The 23,102-nt window shown below is 44.2% G+C and overlaps 1 protein-coding gene across 2 annotated transcripts in view; it reads left to right on the top strand.

Annotated features, from left to right (window-relative positions):
• The first annotated feature begins 961 nt into the window (after positions 1–961).
• apela (apelin receptor early endogenous ligand) overlaps positions 962–23,102 on the top strand; it is a 67,511-nt gene continuing 45,370 nt past the window's right edge. For both annotated transcript variants that reach the window (XR_015752913.1, XM_043698444.2), the window contains exon 1: positions 962–1,096. The gene's annotated coding sequence lies outside the window, so the exon portion shown is untranslated. The remainder of the gene's footprint in view (positions 1,097–23,102) is intronic.

Here is a 23,102-nt window from a genome sequence, read left to right as displayed (position 1 = left end):
CAGTGTCAGGATATGCACTTTTTAATTTTATTGACATCACAGGACATTTCATTACAAGGAAGAATATGGGGTTGATTTTGTGAAAACAAATCGAGCAGGCTTTCCCACTCTATGCCTACATAAAATAAGGTACAATGATATTGGGTCAGCAGTCAAATACCTTCCTGCCAGTTTTGAACTATACAGAATGCAATTGAATCCCACAATCAGAAACCTGCCTGACTAACTTCAATTTAGATTAATTTCCTTGTTAAAAAGCCAATGGATTGCAATTTTTTTGTGACCCACCTCAATTTTATGGGAGGCACATATGAGAAACATTGAAAGTGAGTTAGGTCAGGTATATGGAGACACAATGCCTCATTATAAAGCTTGGAAATGGGCCCACGGGTGCACGCAACGCCAAGTCAATGCTGCTGAAGGTAACAGCATTTAGCCGCGAGGATATTAGCTTCAGTTTTTACAGAGCACCAAAATATGGCTCACAGCCTAATATTTCTCCAGCTGGATATCCTGTCCTAGATATTTAATATGCTAAAGAACCCCCTTGCACCACGGGTTGGAATTCTATCAGGAACTACTAACTGGGCGGCCAACTTTGATTCAACATGATGGTTCAACACTGGGGGGGGACGCCTGAAGGAAAAAACAGGACACTTGGAAATGAACATAGTGATTGTAGTAACACATGTTGAATCAATATGTGTCTTTTGCTGGTTTTACGGGTTTTTCCTTTTGGTCTGCTGTTAAGTGTAAATTCCAACCTATGGCCTAAAAAGACTTTGCACAGCACTAAGCTTGGTCCCATGGGACATCGTAGTGCAAGCAGAACCAATTAGCTTCTTACCTCTTGAAGCCACTGTAGATAAAAAGCAGTTCATGTTTCCTACCATGCTGCTTGTGCTACAATGTATTGACCTTTATTTTCTAATACTCTGCATTTTTTTTTAAAGTGCCTTCTAGACTCTTGAGGACAATTACTACATGGAGCTGCCTTTCACAAATCTTGAAGTGGCTTTCATCTTGTTGGCCTTTGTGATTTTCTCTCTGTTTACTTTAATGTCAATCTACAGCAACCCAGAACAGGAATCTACAGGTATGTTTATTTAGACATATATTATGCAAGAGATAACTATTGTGGAAGGAAATATTTTGGAACCTGAATGTTTATGTTAGTTTCTATCTAATGACAGATCATATCCCTGATAAGCCATGTCCTTTCATTTTCGATACTGAAGTAAAATTAAGGTGATCTTGTTAAAAGCTGGTGTATAAGTTCCTTTATTGATTAAATGTGCTTCAGTGTCTTCATGCAGATTTGTCCCTCATTAACTGACCTTCTCAGGTGTTGGACTACAATTGGGCTTCACCACCCCTGTTAAGAGAAGGAGAAAACATTCAAGGTTCCTGGCCCTGATTTGCTAACCAGTTCACCTTACAGGAAATGTAGGGTCTCTCTGCCAGATGGGGATGAGTTTAGACTGAGTTGTCTTCCTCAATATTTGAATGGCCTGGCAGACATTTCAGGCTCATACTTCTCTTCCTCCCTGTGTCATTTGGGCAAGCCACCGGAATGTATTCCAGGTGCACTCTGGAATGACCAACCCTTCCTCTGTTTGAATTCAATTAATGACCAAAGTTACTCTCTGGTGGGGCCTCGCACCTAGAAAAGTGGGTATAAAAGCAATCAAAAACCTATGGGAATGTTGGCCTTTATCTCCAGAGGCCTGTAATACACAGGCTAAGTTGTGCGGATCCTTGATCAGTGTCCATCTGGTGTAATACATGCAGACTTCTCAGGAAGGATACACTTGGAAAACAAACAGCTCACATTTGCCAAATGATATTGGGCTTGGAAATCGCATTATTATTGTATGAGGTAATTATTCCAGAAGAGCTTTTTAAAATTCATTCATGAGATACGTATGTCACTGGCTAGACCAGCATTAATTGGCCAGAGGGCAGTTGCATATCAAACGCATTGCTGTGGGTCTGGGGTCACATGTAAACCAGACCATGTAAGGAGGCAGATTTCCTTCCTTAGGGACATGAGTGAATCAGATGAGTTTTTCAAACAATCAACAGTGCTTTCACAGTCACCATTAGACGCTTAATTCCAAATTTGTTTTACTGAATTGAAATTACTAATCTACCAGAGTTGGATTTGAACCCAGGACAACAAAACAATATTTGGGTCTCTGGATGAACAAGTCTAATGATAATACCATGAGGCATTCACCATATTTGAGCTATATTGAGCTGTGCCCTAACTGATGATGTTGCACAATCTCTCAGTTCGGTGTCACTTGGAGTTTGCCACAGTCTCCCGGTGGAGATGTATGTGTCTTCTTAGTAAGAATTAATATGTCTAGGAGATATTATAGACTGTGAATAGTTACACTTATGTATTAAATCACAGCTTCTTACAAATACAAGTGAATCTCCTGTTGACACTTGTTTGTGGTCCATCCTCCACTGCAAACAATTGCATCTTGGACTGAAATAGGAAGGAAAACTGGTGGCAGCCCTCCTCTCCAAACACAAGCCACCAGTGCTGGGATCTGGATACCAGAATATAACACGCTGACAGCACTGAACATCACATTATGTTATGACCATCATGACAAGTTGCATAAAGCTCCTTTGATTAGGGGATCATTTGAAAGAGTTACTGAAAGTTTTAAAAGGGAGTGGTAGTTCAGATAAAGAGGGAACAAAATTCTCAAGGGAATCATGAATTTGGAAACATATTCCTAAAACTATAAGTAACCCATTCAGTAGTGAAATCAAGAAGCACCTCTTCATAAACAAAGGGAATGGAAATCTCCAATTTTCTTCCCCAAAAAGCTGTGAGTGTTTTAAACTGAAGCTTTTTCGAAGGCAGGAATAGATAGATAGATAATTTCTGGTAGGTAATGATACAGAGGGAAATGGAATAAATGAATTTGAGGTGTGAATCAGTCATGATCTAATAAATGGGTGGAACCCTGCTCCTTTCTCTATAAATGATTGTTTCTTCAAGACTGTTTGGTTACTGTTGAAAAACTGGTTTGAAGATCACTGGGAACACTAAAAAGAAGATTTTTGCCTGCTTTTATTTTGAAATCTCCATTGCTTTTTTGCCTGATACTAAGGGAGACAAGTGTAAGCTTCAGTTTAGTACGTGCCCGTCAAAAGTCCATTTATAGAATCATAGAGTCATGGAGATGTACAGCATGGAAACAGACCCTTCGGTCCAATCCGTCCATACCGACCAGATATCCCAACCCAAACTAGTCCCACCTGCCAGCACCTGGCCCGTATCCCTCCAAACCCTTCTTATTCATATACCCATCCAAATGCCTCTTAAATGTTGCAATTGTACCAGCCTCCACCACATCCTCTGGCAGCTCATTCCATACACGTACCACCCTCTGTGTGAAAAAGTTGCCCCTTAGGTCTCTTTTATATCTTTCCCCTCTCATCCTAAACCTATGCCCTCTAGTTCTGGACTCCCTGACCCCAGGGAAAAGACTTTGTCTATTTATCCTATCCATGCCCCTCACAATTTTGTAAACCTCTATAAGGTCACCCCTCAGCCTCCGATCCTCACAAAATCAAATGGGAGAATGAGGCATAGCCTCCAGCCCTACTGCAATCCTTGCCCTGTACCTGTATCTATTTCAAGCTCTCATTTGGTGAACAGCCACATAGCAGTATTTATATGCTTATTCCAGTGAGGAGTTGAAAAGTGTGGTGCTGGAAAAGCAAGTCTGATGAGCAGGAGAATCGACATTTTGTCATTGGGAATGTGGGTGGGGGGGGAGGTGGGGGCAGATGAATATGAGGGTGGAGGTGGGGGCAAGGTAGCCGGGAAGGCGATAGGTAGATGCAGATGAGAGGTGATGGAGATAGGTCAGAGGGGAGGGTGGAGCAGATAGTTGGGAAGAAAGATACAATCAGACTCCACAACCAGAGATATATTTCCCTCCCCACCCCATTTGCATTCTGCAGAGACCATTCCCTCTGTGATTCCCTCATTAGGTCCCTGCCCACCACCACCTCACCCTCCACACCCAGCACCTTCCCTTGCCACTGCAAGAGGTGTAAAACCTGCAGCCACACCTTGCCCCTCACCTCTGTCTAAGGCCCCAAAGGATCCTTCCACATCTGGCAGAGATTTCCCTGCACATCCAAACAACTCATATACTGCGTCAGTTACTCTCGATGTAGTCTCCTCTACATCAGGAAGACAGGATGCCAACTTGCAGAATGTTTCAGGGGATACTTCCAAGACACATACACACACACACACACACACACACACACACACCAAACAACCTCACCACCCTGTGGCCGACCATTTCATCTCCCCCTCCCACTCTGCCAAGGACATGCAAGTCCTGAACCTCCTCCACCGCCAAATCCAAGCCACCCGACACCTAGAGGAAGAACGCCTCATCTTCCGCCTTGGGACCTTCTAACCACACAGTACCAATGTGAATTTCACCAGTTTCCTCATCTCCCCTCCCCCTACTCATCCCAGATCCAACCCTCCAACTCAGCATCCTCTCTTGAACTGTCCTACCTGTCCATCTTCCTTTCCACCTATCTGCTCCACTCTTCATTCTGACCTAACACCATCACCCCCCACCTGCATCTACCACAGGTGGCTAGGGAGGCAAAGGAAGAATAGAGGAAATAGCAAGTGTCTTCATATTCCATGTGGACTGTCCAAAAATTTGTCAGACTCTGGTTTTCCAAAACATTGTATCACCATAAGAAATAGGAACAGAAATAGGCATTCAATAGAATCATGGCTGATTTAATATTCCTCACCTCCTTTTTCATGCCCTTTTCCCCATAACCCCTGATTCCCCTGCTGATAAAGAATCTAACTATCTTAGCTGTAAATATGCACAAGGACTCTGCCCCCACACCTCTCTGTGGAAAGATGTTCCAAGACTCTCAACCACAGAGAGAAGAAATTCATCCTCATCTCAGTCTTAAATTGGTGCCCCTTTATTCTGAGACTAGACCCTCTGGTTCTAGTCTCTCCCATGAGGGGAAACATCTTCTCAGCATTTACCCTGTCAAGGCCCTTAAGAATCATATATGTTTCAATGTAATCACCTCTCATTCTTCTATACTCTAATAATACTCTAGAGTCCCAACCTGTTTAGCTTTTGCTCATAAGACTATCCCTCCATACTGGGATCATCACACTGAACCTTCTCTGAACTGTGTCCATTGAAATTTTTTCCTTATATAAGAGGACCCAAATTGCTCACAGTATCTTGATGTAGTCTCACCAGCACCTTGTACTGTTGCAGTAAAACTTCCCTACTCCTATTCTCCAATCTCCATTGAAATAAGGGCCAACAATCCATTTGGTCAGGCAGCATCTAGGGAACAGGAGAATCGACGTTTCGGGCATTAGCCCTTCTTCAGGAATGAGGAAAGTTGGTCCAGCAGGCTAAGATAAAAGATAGGGAGGAGGGACTTGGGGGAGGGGCGTCGGAAATGTGATAGGTGGAAAGAGGTCAAGGTGAGGGTGATAGGTCAGACTGGGGTGGGGGCGGAGAGGTCGGGAAGAAGATTGCAGGTTAGGAAGGCGGTGCTGAAATTGATGGATTTGACTGAGACAGGCTGGGGGGATGGGAAATGAGGAAACTGGTGAAATCCGAGTTCATCCCTTGTGGTTGGAGGGTTCCTAGCCGGAAGATGAGGCGTTCTTCCTCCAACCGTCGTTTCGCTGTGGTCTGACGATGGAGGAGTCCAAAGACCTGCATATCCTTGGTGGAGTGGGAGGGGGAATTGAAATGTTGAGCTACAGGGCGGTTGGGTTGGTTGGTCCGGGTGTCCCAGAGGTGTTCCCTGAAACGCTCCGCAAGTAGGCGGCCCGTCTCCCCAATATAGAGGAGGCCACATCGGGTGCAAAGGATGCAATAGATGATATGTGTGGAGGTACAGGTGAATCTGTGGCGGATATGGAAGTTCCCTTTGGGGCCTTGGAGGGAGGTGAGGGGGGAGGTGTGGGCGCAAGTCTTGCACCTCCTGCGGTTGCAGGGGAAGGTGCCGGGAGTGGAGGTTGGGTTGGTGGGGGGTGTGGATCTGACGAGGGAGTCACGGAGGGAGTGGTCTTTACGGAATGCTGATAGGGGAGGGGAGGGAAATATATCCTTGGTGGTGGGGTCCGTTTGGAGGTGGCGGAAATGGCAGCGGATGATGCGCTGTATATGGAGGTTAGTGGGGTGGTAGGTGAGGACCAGTGGGGTTCTGTCCTGGTGGCGGTTGGAGGGGCGGGGTTCAAGGGCGGAGGATCGGGAAGTGGAAGAGATGCGGTGGAGGGCATCGTCGACCACGTCGGGGGGGAAATTGCGGTCCTTGAAGAAGGAGGCCATCTGGGATGTGCGTTTTTGGAACTGGTCCTCCTGGGAGCAGATGCAACAAAACCAACAAAACTTGGACCCAACCAGGACAACCAGTACCTACAACAAATCCGAAGCCTCCAGCAACAGACGTCCCTCCGGATCCTCCGCTCCACGCTTGCAGCCATGCGCCGCTATCTACATTCCCTGCAACTCGACCTACCCCAGCTCAGGACAACACTCTCACAGACCTGTAAAGGACCTCTACTGTTCTTCATCCACAGAAGGATCCATAAACTAAACAAACAGTTCTTCCTAGCCATATCGGAAATTAAAGACAGTAAGTACCAAAAACTTTCATGTACTTACCCCCACACTCCGGATTCCTCAACTGTTCCAGAATCTTCCATCGGCCTCCGAAATCAGTCTGGCGCCATTACGCACGCGGCCGCTACATCGCCCGCTGCAATACCTGCCGCCACTGCCGACGATGCCTGCTGGACAAACTTTCCTCATTCCTGAAGAAGGGCTTATGCCCGAAACGTCGATTCTCCTGTTCCCTGGATGCTGCCTGACCTGCTGCGCTTTTCCAGCAACACATTTCCATCTCTGATCACCAGCATCTGCAGACCTCACTTTCTCCCCAACAATCCATTTGCCTTCCTGATTGGCCGCTGACTGGTGAGCTAGCTTTCTGTGTTTTGTGCACAAGTACCCCCAAGTCCCTTTGTATTGCAGCTTACTGCAGATTTTCTCCATTTAAATTATATTCTTCTTTTGTTCTCCCTTCACATTTTTCAAATTATGCTTCATTTGTCAACTGTTTGCTACCTTATCAATATCTCTCTGTAGATAGTTTATATCTCTCTTGTACCTTGCTATTCCACCTATTTTTCTATCATTTGGAATTTTGGTTACAATATGTTGGTTTCCTTCCTCTGAGTTCCTTGATTGGGGCTGTTAATCTGGTCCAATCATGGAGCCCTGGCTGACAGATAAGAACAGGAGTGTCAGACATCCTGTTTACTCTGAGAGCTGGCTCTGAGGGAGCTGGATCAGTGTCAAGGACTCTCCACGCATCAGTAAAGGGTGACTTGGTGACAGGTAGAGTTATTTCACAGTTCAGGTTGGCTGGGTGATAGAGAGGCATCAATAAAGACATTGATTGAGTGGCAGTGACACTGAGAGAACAGGAGGTTCATGATACATGAAAACACTGCCATCTGCTGGACCAGAACTGGAGGACAGATTTTCAGGCAGCTGTGCAGTTGAACTGTAATGCCTTTGGGTCCTGTTATCTGCAGCTGTGGTGACATCAAGAGGAACTCGATGGCAGGAAGCTGAGCATTGATCTGAATAACTTGCTCAAACTCAGCATCTGATCGCACATGAATATTCATCACATGAACAGTGCAGTAGTTGCTTGGTGTCCCACTCAATGTCCCAGCTAACTCAACGTGGATTGTGCAGGAACCAGTTAATTAGCAAAGAATCAATGCTTTTTGATGAAGAGAGCTGGAAAGGTTTAGGTTTGTCAGAAAAGAAATAAGAAATGCTGTTTGACACAGATCAGTATTTCATCAGGCACTTTATTTACAAACTCAGATTTTGGGAGCACTTATTAACTTGAAAAATGAAGAAATGCAAACTTTGAAACTAGACCTAGTGAGAAAAATACCCAAACTGCTGGCTTGAAAGTAACTTAATTTACCTCATTGCTGTCAATATTAGGCCAGCACTGAGAACACACATTTAAAAATTTAAGCATGGATTGGTTCAGGGAACTCTATAACGAGAAAGATGAGCACTGTTTCAGTTATGTGTCCACCTTTGGAGCACATTGCTAGTCTCAACTATTTATTGTATAATTTTCCAAATGTGAAATTATTTCACATGATCAATTTTGTTTTAAGTGGTTACATTCTTTGTGTTAAAGTTTATAAAATGTCCAATTACCGAAGTTATGCCTTTACAATCATCTCCAATGATCATTGAATTGATTCTTATTGGAAGGATCAGAGTCACTTGTCTCCTTGAATTGGCCATAGAAGTCATTTTTTTAATCCATCTAGGGGGTAAGAATAATAGGGTAGTTATGGTAGGGCATTTTATCTTTTCATAAATAGTGTTAAGGGCTTGGCCGGAGAGGAATTTGATAAGTGTGCACAAGAAATTTTCTGTTTCAATCTGTGCATGTACCTACTAGAGAAGGTGCAAAATTTGTCCTTCTCTTGGGAAATAAGGCAGGGCAGGTGACTGAGATGTCAGTGGGAGAGCACTTTAAGGCCAATGAGCATAATTCTATTAGTTTTAACATAGTGATGGAAAAGGAGAGACAAGATCTAAAAGTTAAAGTTCTAAGATGGAGTAAGGCCAATTTTGTCGGTATTAGGCAAAAACTTGCAAAAGTGGATTGGGGACAGATGTTTGCAGGTAAAGGGATGCTGGAAAATGAGAAGCCTTCAAAAATTAGATTACAAGAGCCCAGAGACAGTATGTTCCTATTATGGGGAAGGGTGTATGCTGGTAGGTGTATATTATGCTGGTTCCTATTATGCTGGTAGGTGTAGGGAGCGCTGTATGACTAGAGAAATTGAGGGTTTGGTCAAGAAAAAGAAGGAAGAATATGTTAAGAATAGACAGCAGGTGTTGAGTGATTCCCTAAAAGAGTATAAAGGCAGTAGGAGTATATTTAAGAGGGAAATCAGGAGGGCACAAAGGGAACGTGAGAAAGTTTTGGCAAATAAAGTTAAGGATTCTAAAAATACATTAAGAACAAAAGGGCAACAAGGGAGAGAATAGAACCCTTAAAGATCAGCAAGGCAACCTACTTATTGAACCATGGGAGATGGGGAATGTACTAAATGAGTATTTTGCATCAGTGTTTACTGTCGAGAAGGATGTGGAAGATAGAGAATGTGGGGAAATAAATAGCAACATCTTGAAAAATGTCAACATTACAGAGGAGGAGGTGTTGGACACTTAGAATTCTTAAAGATGGATAAATCCCTGGGCCCTGATCAGATGTACCCTAGAACTCTATGGGAAATTACAGAAGTGATCACTGGGCCCCTTGCTGAGATTTTCTTTTAGAATCCCTACAGTGTGGAAACAGGCCCTTTGGCCCAATAAGTCCACACAGACCCTCTGAAGAGTAATCCACCAAGACCCTATGCTATTATCCCACATTTACCCATGACTAATGCACCCAATCTACATACCCTTGAACACTATGGGGAATTTAGCATAACCAATTCCCCTAATCTGCACATCTTTGGACTGTGGGAGGAAACCAGAACACCCTGAGGAAACCCATTCAGGCATGGAGAGAATGTGCAAACTCCACACCGACAGTTGCCCGAGTTTGAAATTCAACCGGGTCCCTGGCGTTGTGAGGCAGCAGTGCTAACCACTGAACCACAATGCCGTCCGGATGATTTTTATCATCCATAGTCACAGGTGAGGTGCCGAAGACTGGCGGTTGGCTAATGTGGTGCCACTATTTAAGAAAGATGGTAAGGAATAGCCAGGGAACTATAGAACGGTCAGCCTGACATCGGTGATGGACAAGTTGTTGGAGAGAATTCTGAGACACAGGATGTACATGTATTTGGAAAGGCAAGGACTGATAAGGGATAGTCAACATGGCTTTGTGAGTGGGAAATCATGTCTCACCAACTTGATTGAGTTTTTTGAATGAAGAAATTTGTTGAGGGCAGAGCAGAGGACGTGATCTATTTGGATTTCAGTAAGTTCCACATGGTAAACTGGTTAACAAGGTTAAATCACATGGAATACAGGGAGCACTATATTGGATACAGAACTAACTCAAAGGTAGAAGACAGAGAGTAGTGGTGGAGAATTGCTTTTCAGACTGGAGGCCTATGACCTTGTGTGCCACAAGGATTGGTGCTGGGTTCACTGCTTTTCATCATTTATATAAATGATTTGGATGTGAATATAGGAGACATTGTTAGCAAGTTTGCAGATGACACCAAAATTGGAGGTGTAGTGGACAGCAAAGAAGGTTCCCTCAGAGTACAGCAGAATCTTGATCAGACAGACCAATTATTGGCAGATGGAGTTTAATTTAGATAAATTTGAGTGCTGCATTTTAGAAAGGCAAATCAGGCAAGATTTATATATTTAATGGTAAGGTCCTGGGGAATGTTGCGGAACAAAGAGACCTTGGAGTGCAGCTTCAAAGTTCCTTGAAAGTGGAGTTGCAGGTAGATAGGATAGTGAAGAAGTGTTTGGTATGCTTTCCTTTATTGGTCAGAGCATAGAGTACAGGAGTTGGAAGGTCATGTTGCAGCAGTACAGGACATTGGTTAGGCCACTATTGGAATACTGTGTGCAGTTCCGGTCTCTCTGCTATTGGAAGGACATTGTGAAACTTGAACGGGTTCAGAGAAGATTTACAAGGATGTTGCCAGGACTGGAGGGTTTGAGCTATAGGGAGAGGCTGAATAGACTGGGGCTAATTTGCATGGAGTGTCAGAGGCTGCAGGGTATTTTATAGAGGTTTATAAAATCATGAAGGGTATGGATAGGGTAAACCCTTTGTCCCAGGGTGGGGAGTCCAAAACTAAATGGCATAAGTTTAAGGTGAGAGGGGAAAGATTTAAAAGGGACCTAAGGAGTAATTTTTTTCATGCACAGGATAGAGCATGTATAGAATGAGTTGCCAGAGGAAGTGGTGGAGGCTGGTACAATTATGACATTTAAAAGGATGGGTATATGAACAGGAAAGGTTTAGAGGGATATGGGCCAAATACTGGTAAGTGGGACTAGATTTATTTAGCATATCTTGTCAGCATGGACGAGTTAGACTGAAGTGTCTGTTTCTCTATGACTCTCTAACTCCATGACTCTAAGACGAGTGACAGACAATAAATGCCGGCCAGCTAGTGATGCCTGCAGATGCAGAAAAAGAATCTGTTCTAGTTAAAGACTTCAATTTCCAACTTTCAAATTCAAAATCTTACTTTGGCCCCATTATATCCGAATTACGAACACCAGCTGTGCATAGTTAATTTAGTTTGTATTTATTCTCCTAGAACATTTTGTTAGATACCTTTTCCATTCGGTAAACATTATAATGAAGAGCTACATTGCCATTTATTGACATTCCTCTCTGAAATACACTGAGCTGTCAAACAAGCTGTTCAATAATAAGCTTTCCCAACTGTCTGGTTACAGCGATCCTTATGCTATCTGTAGATATGCCACAAATCAGTACTTTATAGATACTGGGCTATACATAATGGAACCTTTAAAGTGATACTCAAGTCCTGTAGTATTTGACATGCTCCTTCAATTTTTCACAAGTCTTTTAGTAAGTGCAGCCATCAGCAGCTTTACCACGTTAACAAAATAACATTGAAGCATCCAAATAAAGTTAACTTTAATCACGGCGTATAACCCTGTCAGGGTTGGTGCAGATGGTCACCATTTTGAATTTTGGGAAAAATATAAGACCAATAAGTTGACAATAATCAAGACCACGTGTTTTGCTGATTGACTTCATTCTGCAAGAATCCCTTTAACCACAATCAAACATTTAAAAACCATTAAATTCATTGCGTTTGGCATCCAAGGCTGTGTTCATCAAATTCATTCTGAGTCAATTTGGCTATGGCATCAATGCAAGGCTTTCATTTTGAATAAGGTTTGACAGCTTAAGTTTCAGAATCATCCCTCCTCAAGAAATCATCTTCCTCTTAATCCATTGAATATTCCACATTTTAAACAGTTTGTGCATTGATAGCATCCTACAATTTTATGACAAAACTGCACAACCAGGGAAGCGCATATATTTTCACTCTTTGGGAAGGACTTTCCTTGCTGACCATTCACTAATTCCATTCAACAGAAATATGTTTCTTGAATGGCTTGTTAAGGCAGTCATTGAGTCAGTAAAGTGATGGAAGGTATCATAAACAGTGCTATAAAGCAGCATCTGTTCTGCAATAACCTGCTCAGTGACGCCCATTTTTGGTTCCGGCAGTGTCATTCAACTCCTGACCTCACCACAGCCTTAGTTCAAACATGGATAAAAGAACTGATTTCCAGAGGTGAGGTGAGAGCGACAGCTCTTGATATTAAAGTCGCATTTGACTAAATGTGGCATCAAGGAGCCCTAGCAAAACTAATTAATAGCAATCAAGGAAAAAACTTTCTGTTGATTGGAGTCATACCTGGCACAAAGGAAAATGGTTACAGTTGTTGAAGGTCATACATCTCACCTCCAGTTCATCTCTCCAGGAGCTCCTCAGGGTAGTGACCTAGGCCCAACCCATCTCCAGCTGCTTCATCAATGATCTTCCCTCCATCATAAGGTCAGAAATCGGGATGTTCACTGATGACTGTACAATGGTCAGCACTATTCACAACTCTTCAGATACTGAAGCAGTCCATATCCAAACACAGCAAGAACTGGATAATATCTAGGTTTGGGAAGACAAGTGGCAAGTAACATTTGAGTCACACAGGTACCAGACAAACGACCATCTACAACAAGAGAAGATCTAGCCATTGCCCCTTGACATTCAGTAGTGTTTACATCACTGACTCCCCTAATATCAAAATCCTGGGAGTTAACATTGACCAGAAACTGAACTGGACTCGTCATATAAATAAAGTGGCTACCAGCACAAGTTGGAGACCAGGAATCCTACTGCGAGTAACTTGCGTCCTGACTCCCCAGAGCCTGTCCATCTACAAGGCACAAGTCAGGAAAGTGATGGAATATTATCCACTTGCCTTGATAACTGCAGGTGCAACAACACACAATGAGCTTGACACCATCCAGGACAAAGCTGAAAATGTGTTGCTGGAAAAGTGCAGCAGGTCAGGCAGCATCCAAGGAACAGGAGAATCGACATTTCGGGTATAAGCCCTTCTTCGGGCTTATGCCCGAAACATCGATTCTCCTGTTCCTTGAATGCTGCCTGACCTGCTGCGCTTTTCCAGCAACACATTTTCAGCTCTGATCTCCAGCATCTGCAGTCCTCACTTTCTCCTTACCATCCAGAACAAAGCAGTTTGCTTGATTAGCACCACATCTGCAAACATTCACTCCATTCACCACACACACTCAGTAGCAGCAGTGTGTATTATCTACAAGGTGTACTGCAGAAACCTTCCAAACCCATGACCATTTCCATTGAAAAGGACAAGTGCAGCAGATACCTGCATGGGAACACCACCACCTGCAAGTTCCCCTCCAAGCCATTCACTATCCTTACTTGGGAATATGTCATCATTCCTTCAGTGTTACTGGCTCAAAATCCTGGAATTCCCTCCCTAATGGCATTGTAGGATTGCATATGAACTGCATTAAATCAAGAGGCTGATCACCAACACTTTCTGAAGGGCAACTAGGGATGGATAATAAATGCTGGCCCATCCAGTGACACACATATCCCATGAATGATTTTATTTTTAAAAGTGGCCTGAAGTTGAAATATGGACATTAGACCACCACCACCAACACCAACCCCATCCCCACTCACCTTGGATAAGTATAATTTGGGTGTTATTTCTTTGCAGTTGCCTCTTGATCCCATTAGTCATTAGGGATCTGAATATGTCCCACACTAATAAGCTGTGATCTTTGCATTGGCCACCAGGATACATATTCCAGCTATTATTCACACACAACTGCACTCCATCCAACCACTCTCACAGGAATTCATAAAACCTTTTGCAGGGAATTTGATTTTTGTATCCCACACAAACTCCTTCCCCTACATTTACCCCTGCCACATGCACCTAACCTACACATCCCTGAACACTGTGGGCAATTTGGCATGACCAATCCACCTAATTCGCACATCTTTGGACTGTGGGAGGAAATCGGAGCACCCAATCGAAATCCATGCAGACATGGGGAGAATGTGCACTCCACACAGACAGCCGCCTGAGGCTGGGACTGAACCTGGGACCCTGGTGCTGTGAGGCAGCAGTGCTGACCACTGAGCCACAGTGCCACCCCACCGTGCCTGTGAGACTGTATAAGGCTTTGGTCAGACCTCATTCGGAATATTGTGAGCGGTTTTGTGCTCTGTATCTAAGGATGTTCTGGCACTGGAGAGGATCCAGATGAAGTTTACAAGAATAATCCTGGGGTTAAAAGGCTAGTTATATGGGAAGCATTTGAAGACTCTGGGTTTGTACTCGATGGAGGTTTGGAGGGGGGCATACTTGATTGAAAGTTATAGGATCCTGAGAGGCCTGGATAGAGTGGATGTTGAGAAGATGTTTTCACTAGTAGGAGAGACTAGGACCCGAGGGCACAGCCTCAGAGTGCAGGGACGACCCTTTAGAACTGATGTGAGGAGGAATTTCTTCAGCCAGAGTATGGTGAATCTGTGGAACGTATTGGTGCAAGGGCTGTGGAGTGTATTTAAGACAGAGATAAATTCTCGAATAGTAAGGGGATTGTGGGTTATGGAGAGAAGGCAGGCAAATGGTGCTAACAAACATATCAGTCATGATTGAAAGGAGGAGCAAACTCAATGGGCTGAATGGCCTAATTCTGCTCCAATATCTTATGGTTATGGTCTTTTTTAACTAGAAGTGTTTTGAAACTTTTCCAATCCCCTATATGGTTGCTGGGCATATCAAATATCTGGGGTATTTCATCCATGCTGCCAGTGGGACATAACTGGTACTTATGTTGCTGGCACTACCTGACGATGAATCGCATCAAATTAGTCATTTGGGAAGCCTCGCAGCAATCTTGGTCTTTTGTCAGAACGCTAGAAATTGGATCTGATAAAGCAGCTACACCAGTTCGTTTTCGCTCTGAAATATTTGATGGGCTCACTGTTTGACTTGCCTCATTAATATGCACATTGCGTTTCTGGTGATGATGGAAGTTTTGATGATTTATGAGACTCCATTTCAAGATTTGGTCATGTACACCTTCTTCATACCAAATTCCTCCTTCTTAGTTCTTTTTCACTAATATCAAATTGCCTTGTCGCAGCACAGATGTTTGACAATTTAGCAAACCTTATGACTTTGAGTTTGAAATCAGATTTTTGCTGGGGTACCCCTTTCCATTTGTCATTTGCCATGTACAGTCTGCTGTGTGTGGGCATATCTTGAACTCTCACATACAATGTGTGCCTTATGAGATGAGTAAAACAGGCACTTCAGGTACAATATTGAGGCTGACTCCTAATGTGGGAATCAAGGAAAGAGAATAAGTGTATACATTAGGTCAGTTTAAAACAGCCCACAATCTATGGTAAACTCAGAGGCTATTATTTCCAGACAGAATGAGCATTACATAGAATTTAGGGCATTGGAACTGATTGGTCCATGCTGTTGTTTATGCTCCTGCCCCACCTTTTTATTTTATCTAACTCATTTCAGCATATCCTTTTACTTTTTCTTCCCTGTTTACTTATCTAGCTTCCACGTAGATGCACCAATGTTATTCACATCAACTCTAGTGAGTTCCACAGTCTTAAGTTCATTGAGGAAAGAAACACCACCCCCCCATACCCCACCCCCTTTGGTTTCCTCACAAGCGGAAACATTACGTCTTTAAAACGGAAATAGCTAAACCATGAGAGATCGAAAGACCGGCGCCGAGCCTTATATACTTGAAAGTATCTTCTGCCACCACAATGAGGCAGGAAGTCAGTGACACTGACATAATAGCGTCTAGTGCCTAGAACAAGAAGCTTAACAACAAACTGATGAGACTGAAACTAAAGCAGGAGTAGTTGCTTTGGGGAGAGAAAATAACACAAGTGTTTAATAAACTCTTGGATTTTTCATTGAGCTGCTGGAAGCTACAGGGCTGCAGAGAAAGTTGGAAAATGGATGCAGACTACTGCCACCCTGTGTCTCCAGCACTGCTGATGACTAGAAGTCAGTTCTTTACTTTCATGTCAATGGCAATTAGAAATCCGACCCACACAATTATCCCTGCTGCCATCACTCAGTCTCAGGGTAAGGCGATAGCCTAGTGGTATTGTCACTGGACTAGTCATCCACAACTCCAGGCTCTGATAGGAACATAGGGACAGGAGTGAACCATTCAGTCTGTTGAGCCTGCCCCTACCAGTCAAAATGATTGATTGAACATTTCAATGCCTTTGCAGAGAGAAAAAAAGTAATACTTTGAAATAAATGTGGAGAGAAAAAGTCAGTTTGAGTCATTTGAAAGTTTTACAGGTTTTTCCTCCTGGGTTTTACCCATTGTCCCCATAACCCAATATGCCATTGGTGATCAGAAATCTATCAATCTCCACCTTAAACACACTCAAACGCTGAGTTTCAGTTTCACAAGCCTCTGAGTAAGCAAACTTAGTGGAGGCGATGGCCTAGTGGTACTATTGCTAGACTATTAATCCACAGACCCCAGTAATGTTCTGTGGACCCTGGTCCAATTCCCACCATGACAGATGGTGAAGTTTGAATTCAATAAAAATCTGGAATGAATAGTTTAATGATGACCATGAATCCATTGCTAATTGTTGGAAAAACCTAACTCCCTTTAGGTAAGGAAATCTGTCATCCTCTCCTGGTCTAGCCTATATGTGGAATGTGGTTGACTCTTATCTACCCTCTGGAGAAGTGATGGGCAATAAATGCGGCCTTGCCAGTGATGCCCACATCTAATGAACGAATAATGAAAGAAAGTCTCCTCATTTCTGACCTAAATGGCATTCCACTTATTTTGAAATTGTGTCCCTTCATTCTATACTCCTTAGCTAGAGGAAACATCTTACCTGTTCTCTCTGCTCAAATCCAGGATTCAATACTGGCCTCTTGTGTGGAGTTGTCTTTCCATTTCCCCTCAACTCTTCCGAACGTCATCCGCTAATCACAGATTCTCAGAAATGTTACCTAGCAGATGGTCCATCATACCTAGACTGACTTGTTAAATGAGAATCATTTCCAGAGCTAATCCCCCTACCTTTTGCACATCATTTATCTATGTAATCATCCAATGTCATTGCTGACGTGAACAGTTGCTCAAGTTTGAACTTGCTCTGAAGCACAAAGATCTCAAAAGTATCAATAACATACCCTTCTCAGTCTCTTCAAGTGCAAATTTTAGTGATTGTAATGAGGTCAGCCATGTCGACCTCATAGAATATTTGTTCCCTGATTGGGGCTGTTCTCTATGGTCCAATCTGGGAGCCCTGGCTGACAAATATAATCAGGGTGTCAGACATCCCATTCACTCTGACAGCTGGCTCTGAGGGAGCCAGTTCAGTGTCAAGGACTCTCCACATGTAAATAAAGGGTGACTTGGTGATGGGATACAGTCTCTGTGGAGTTATTTCATAAATAATGTCAACTTTTGCGGTCTCTATGTCACTCAGGTACCTGATGCCAAGTAATAACCCAGTGCTGCATGATTTACAATGTCATTGTGCTCCTGCTGTAACATAGCAAAAAAGCATAGTGCGCAATATTCCAAAATGGGGATCTGCCCTGTATAAACTCAACAATACAGCCTGTGATTTGAGTTCTTAACCCAAGCTTTTATTTGCATCATTTATGACAACACAGGCATTTCTAATGGTTTACTGACTAACACCCCTAAATTCCTTTCCACAGCTGTAAAGTATAAAAACACCACCATATTTGGAATTCTGTTGTTTATTCTCCTTCACTGGTCTTATTCTTTTAGAGTTAGAGTTGTGCAGCACAGAAATAGACCCTTCGGTCCAACTCATCCATGCTGACCAGATATCTTAAATTAATCTATTTGCCAATTTTTGGCCTATATCCCTCTAAACTATACATGTACCCATCCAGATGCCTTTTAGATACTGTCATTGTACCAGTCGCCATCACCTCCTCTGGAGGCTTATTTCATAAATGCACCATCCCCTCCATGAAAAAGTTGCCCCTCAGGTCCCTTTTAAATTTTTCCCCTCTCACTTTAAACCTATACCTTCCAGTTTTGGACTCTTCTACCCTGGTTATTCACCCTATCCATGCTCCTCGTGATTTTATAAACCACCTTAAGGTCACCCCTCAGTCTCCGATGCTCCAGGGAAAATAGCCGCAGCATATTCAGCCTCTACCTATAGCTCAAACCCGGCAACGTCCTTGTAAATCTTTTCTGAATCCTTTCAAATTTCACAACAACTTTCCTAGCAGGGGGACCAAAACTGGATAGACAATAAACAATAGGCAATAGGTGCAGGAGTAGGCCATTCTGCCCTTCCAGCCTGCACCACCATTCAATATGATCATGGCTGATCATCCTTAATGCAGTATTCCAAAAATAGTCTAACCCATGTGTAGCCGCAACATGCCCTCCCATCTCCTATACTCGATGTAATGACCACTAAAGGCAAACGTACCATATATTTTCTTCACTACCCTATCTGACATGTATCTAATTGTTTGCAGACCCACCCAGCAGCTATTTATGCCGTTCTATGCGTAAATTCTTTTGAAAATTATTAGTGTTCAATGTAAATAGCAATGGCTGCACAACTGTTCCACATGGTGAAGAATGTTGTCTTTTTCCCTGCCACTCCACTGCATGACCATGCATTGTTTTCTTTGCACCCGTTTGCTATATGCCAACCTGTTCACCTATTCTATTTTTTTCTATTTTGTAAAACAATCTCTTTTGTGTCACTGTATACCTCTCACCCTCGGAACGCGCAGCCCTCCACTCACTCCGTTGCAACCCCAACCTCACTATCAAACCAGCAGACAAGGGAGGCGCGGTAGTAGTTTGGCGCACCGACCTCTACACCGCTGAGGCCAAACGCCAGCTCGCAGATACCTCCTCCTACTGACCCCTTGACCATGACCCCACCACCAAACCATCATCTCCCAGACCGTCCATAACCTCATCACCTCGGGGGATCTCCCATCCACCGCCTCCAACCTCATAGTCCCACAACCCCGCACCTCCCGCTTCTACCTCCTGCCCAAAATCCACAAACCTGACTGCCCCGGCCGACCCATTGTCTCAGCCTGCTCCTGCCCCACCGAACTCATCTCCGCATACCTTGACACCGTCCTGTCCCCCTTAGTCCAAGAACTCCCCACCTACGTTCGGGACACCACCCATGCCCTCCACCTGCTCCATGATTTTCGCTTCCCCTGTCCCCAACGCCTTATTTTCACCATGGACATCCAGTCCCTGTACACCTCCATCCCCCATCACGAAGGACTCAAAGCCCTCCACTTCTTTCTTTCCCGCCGTACCGACCAGTACCCTTCCACAGACACCCTCCTTCGACTGACTGAACTGGTCCTCACCCTGAACAACTTCTCTTTCCAATCCTCCCACTTCCTCCAAACGAAAGGAGTAGCCATGGGCACCCGCATGGGCCCCAGCTATGCCTGCCTCTTCGTAGGATATGTGGAACAATCCATCTTCCGCAACTACACTGGCCCCACCCCCCACCTTTTCCTCCGCTACATCGATGACTGTATCGGCGCCGCCTCGTGCTCCCACGAGGAGGTTGAACAGTTCATCCACTTCACCAACACCTTCCACCCCGACCTCAAATTCACCTGGACAGTCTCAGATTCCTCCCTCCCCTTCCTCGACCTTTCTATTTCTATCTCAGGCGACCGAATCAACACGGACATCTACTACAAACCAACCGACTCCCACAGCTACCTGGACTACACCTCCTCCCATCCTGCCCCCTGTAAAAACGCCATCCCATTCTCCCAATTCCTTCGACTCCGCCGCATCTGCTCCCAGGAGGACCAGTTCCAAAAACGCACATCCCAGTTCTTCAAGGACCGCAATTTCCCCCCCGACGTGGTCGACGATACCCTCCACCGCATCTCTTCCACTTCCCAATCCTCCGCCCTTGAACCCCGCCCCTCCAACCGCCACCAGGACAGAACCCCACTGGTCCTCACCTACCACCCCACTAACCTCCATGTACAGCGCATCATCCGCCGCCATTTCCGCCACCTCCAAACGGACCCCACCACCAAGGATATATTTCCCTCCCCTCCCCTATCAGCATTCCGTAAAGACCACTCCCTCCGTGACTCCCTCGTCAGATCCACACCCCCCACCAACCCAACCTCCACTCCCGGCACCTTCCCCTGCAACCGCAGGAGGTGCAAGACTTGCGCCCACACCTCCCCCCTCACCTCCCTCCAAGGCCCCAAAGGAAACTTCCATATCCGCCACAGATTCACCTGTACCTCCACACATATCATCTATTGCATCCTTTGCACCCGATGTGGCCTCCTCTATATTGGGGAGACGGGCTGCCTACTTGCGGAGCGTTTCAGGGAACACCTCTGGGACACCCGGACCAACCAACCCAACCACCCTGTAGCTCAACATTTCAATTCCCCCTCCCACTCCACCAAGGATATGCAGGTCTTTGGACTCCTCCATCGCCAGACCACAGCGAAACGACGGTTGGAGGAAGAACGCCTCATCTTCCGGCTAGGAACCCTCCAACCACAAGGGATGAACTCGGATTTCACCAGTTTCCTCATTTCCCCTCCCCCCAGCCTGTCTCAGTCAAATCCATCAAATTCAGCACCGCCTTCCTAACCTGCAATCTTCTTCCCGACCTCTCCGCCCCCACCCCAGTCTGACCTATCACCCTCACCTTGACCTCTTTCCACCTATCACATTTCCAACGCCCCTCCCCCAAGTCCCTCCTCCCTATCTTTTATCTTAGCCTGCTGGACCAACTTTCCTCATTCCTGAAGAAGGGCTAATGCCCGAAACGTCGATTCTCCTGTTCCCTAGATGCTGCCTGACCTGCTGCGCTTTTCCAGCAACACATTTCCATCTCTGATCTCCAGCATCTGCAGACCTCACTTTCTCCTGTCACTGTATGAAACCCAAGGTAAATTATTGTAAACAATTGAAGCCAGTCAGCTTTTAAAATACAACAGTTTTGAAATAAGTTATACCCAGGTAAAGGCCAGTCGTAACTGGAGGGATATTTATGACATTACCTGCTTAGTTTTCCATATACAAGCTGCAACATTTCTGAAGCTGGGTGGTGAAACCTGCCAAGGGTGCATATATTTAATAGGTCAGCACCTGTCTAAAATTTCTCATATTTCTTTCTTTAGAAGATGAGGAAACTAAAGAAGATTGTCAGAAAAGCAAAAAAGAAAAGAACAAACTACAGATGAAAGCAAAGATATCTGATGTCATTGCACCTGAAATAATTGACGAATGACTCATTATCAATATTGGCTTTCAGGAATACAGCCTACACATACAACCACATAAAGTGCTAGCAGCATTACTCTAGTATTATGATTACTGGCTCTGTGATGGTCAGGCGATATAATAACAGTGGATGGATGGTACACTCTGTATTTATATCACAGCAGTTATGTAACTGCCTATAAACTGAAAACTTTTCTAATTCACTGTGGAACTCACTGGCAGAAATATATAATTCTAGTTTGGAAACGTATATTCTTTTCAGGTTGCACAAATCAGCCAATTTGGAAGAACTTGTTTTTGCAAAATCTTCCACAGAATTGAATCCAATAAATTAAGTCTATATGATTCTTAAAACTATTACCACACTCTTTCACCCAGCGTCCTAATTTGTTACAGTATGGAAAATATGTAGGAAACATGCCTTTTATGATATCAGGAGTTGGACATTCTGACAAACAATAAGCAAAACAGGATCCCTACAAACACCAGTGCTGCATTTACCATAACACCTTTGGCTGCTGAAATATTAGTGTGGTTTCTTAAGAAGGCTGCTGGGTATCAGTGTAAATTGACAGAGAAAACGTCCTCATCATCTGTCAAAAAGTAAAACTCTACCCAACAAAAATGCTGTGAAAAATAAGCTATCAAGTCACCATTGTGGAGAAGGCCTATTCAATATTATCTTCTCACTAGATCTTTGGATTGAACAGTTATTGAGTTTGGGAAACTAAGAACGTCAACTGAAGACCCATGAAGAAGGTGAGAGGACTGCAAACAGCACATTACGCTTAGTCACAGCATAACATGTGAAACCCAGAGTGGTTATTAAATTACTCCCCTGCACAGTCTGCAGAATTGTGAAACAAAATTGGAATCTAAAGCCATACAAATTACATATCCATTATGTATTTGGCATTGTCTCAAAGGCTGACCGTGCTCAACATGAATATGAAGTAACTTGACAGCAATCTCTGGAGTCAAGATTAGAATGGAGCTGGAAAAGCACAACAGGTCAGGCAGCATCCGAGGAGCAGGAAAATCGATGTTTCGGGCAATCTCTGGAGTACAAATGGGCCCAGTGAACACTAGCAGACTGAAAGACTTGTGTCCCAAAACTTGCCACTCCTCTGGCCAAGCTGTTCCAGTACAGCTCCAACCACAGCATCTACCCAACAATGTGGAAAAGTGCCCAGGTATGTCCTGTACTCAGAAATGCAGAACAAGTCCAACTCAGCCAATTACCAATCCAACCGTCTACTCTCAATCATCAGAAAAGTGATGGAAGGTATTGTCAATAGTGCAGCACCTGCTCAGTAACAATCTGCTCAGTGATGCCCAGTTTGGATTCCACCAGGGCCACTCAGCTCCTGACCTCATTACAGCCTTGCATTAAACATGGACAAAGAGATGAATTCCAGAGGTGAGGTGAGAGTGACAGCCCTAGACATAAAGGCCACATTCAACTGAATGGCACATACAAATATGGTTCTGGTTATTGGAGGTCAGTCATCTCAGATCCAGGACATCTCTATAGGACCTCCTCAGGATAGTTTCCCAGGCCCAATCATCTTCAGCTGCTT

Source organism: Chiloscyllium plagiosum, unplaced genomic scaffold, assembly GCF_037043375.1.
Source record: "Chiloscyllium plagiosum isolate Xiang-an unplaced genomic scaffold, Cpla_swu_hap1 HiC_scaffold_1, whole genome shotgun sequence".
Classification (NCBI taxonomy): Eukaryota; Metazoa; Chordata; class Chondrichthyes; order Orectolobiformes; family Hemiscylliidae; genus Chiloscyllium; species Chiloscyllium plagiosum.
Note: the sequence above shows the minus strand (reverse complement) of the source record. Positions and strands in the feature narration are given on the sequence as shown.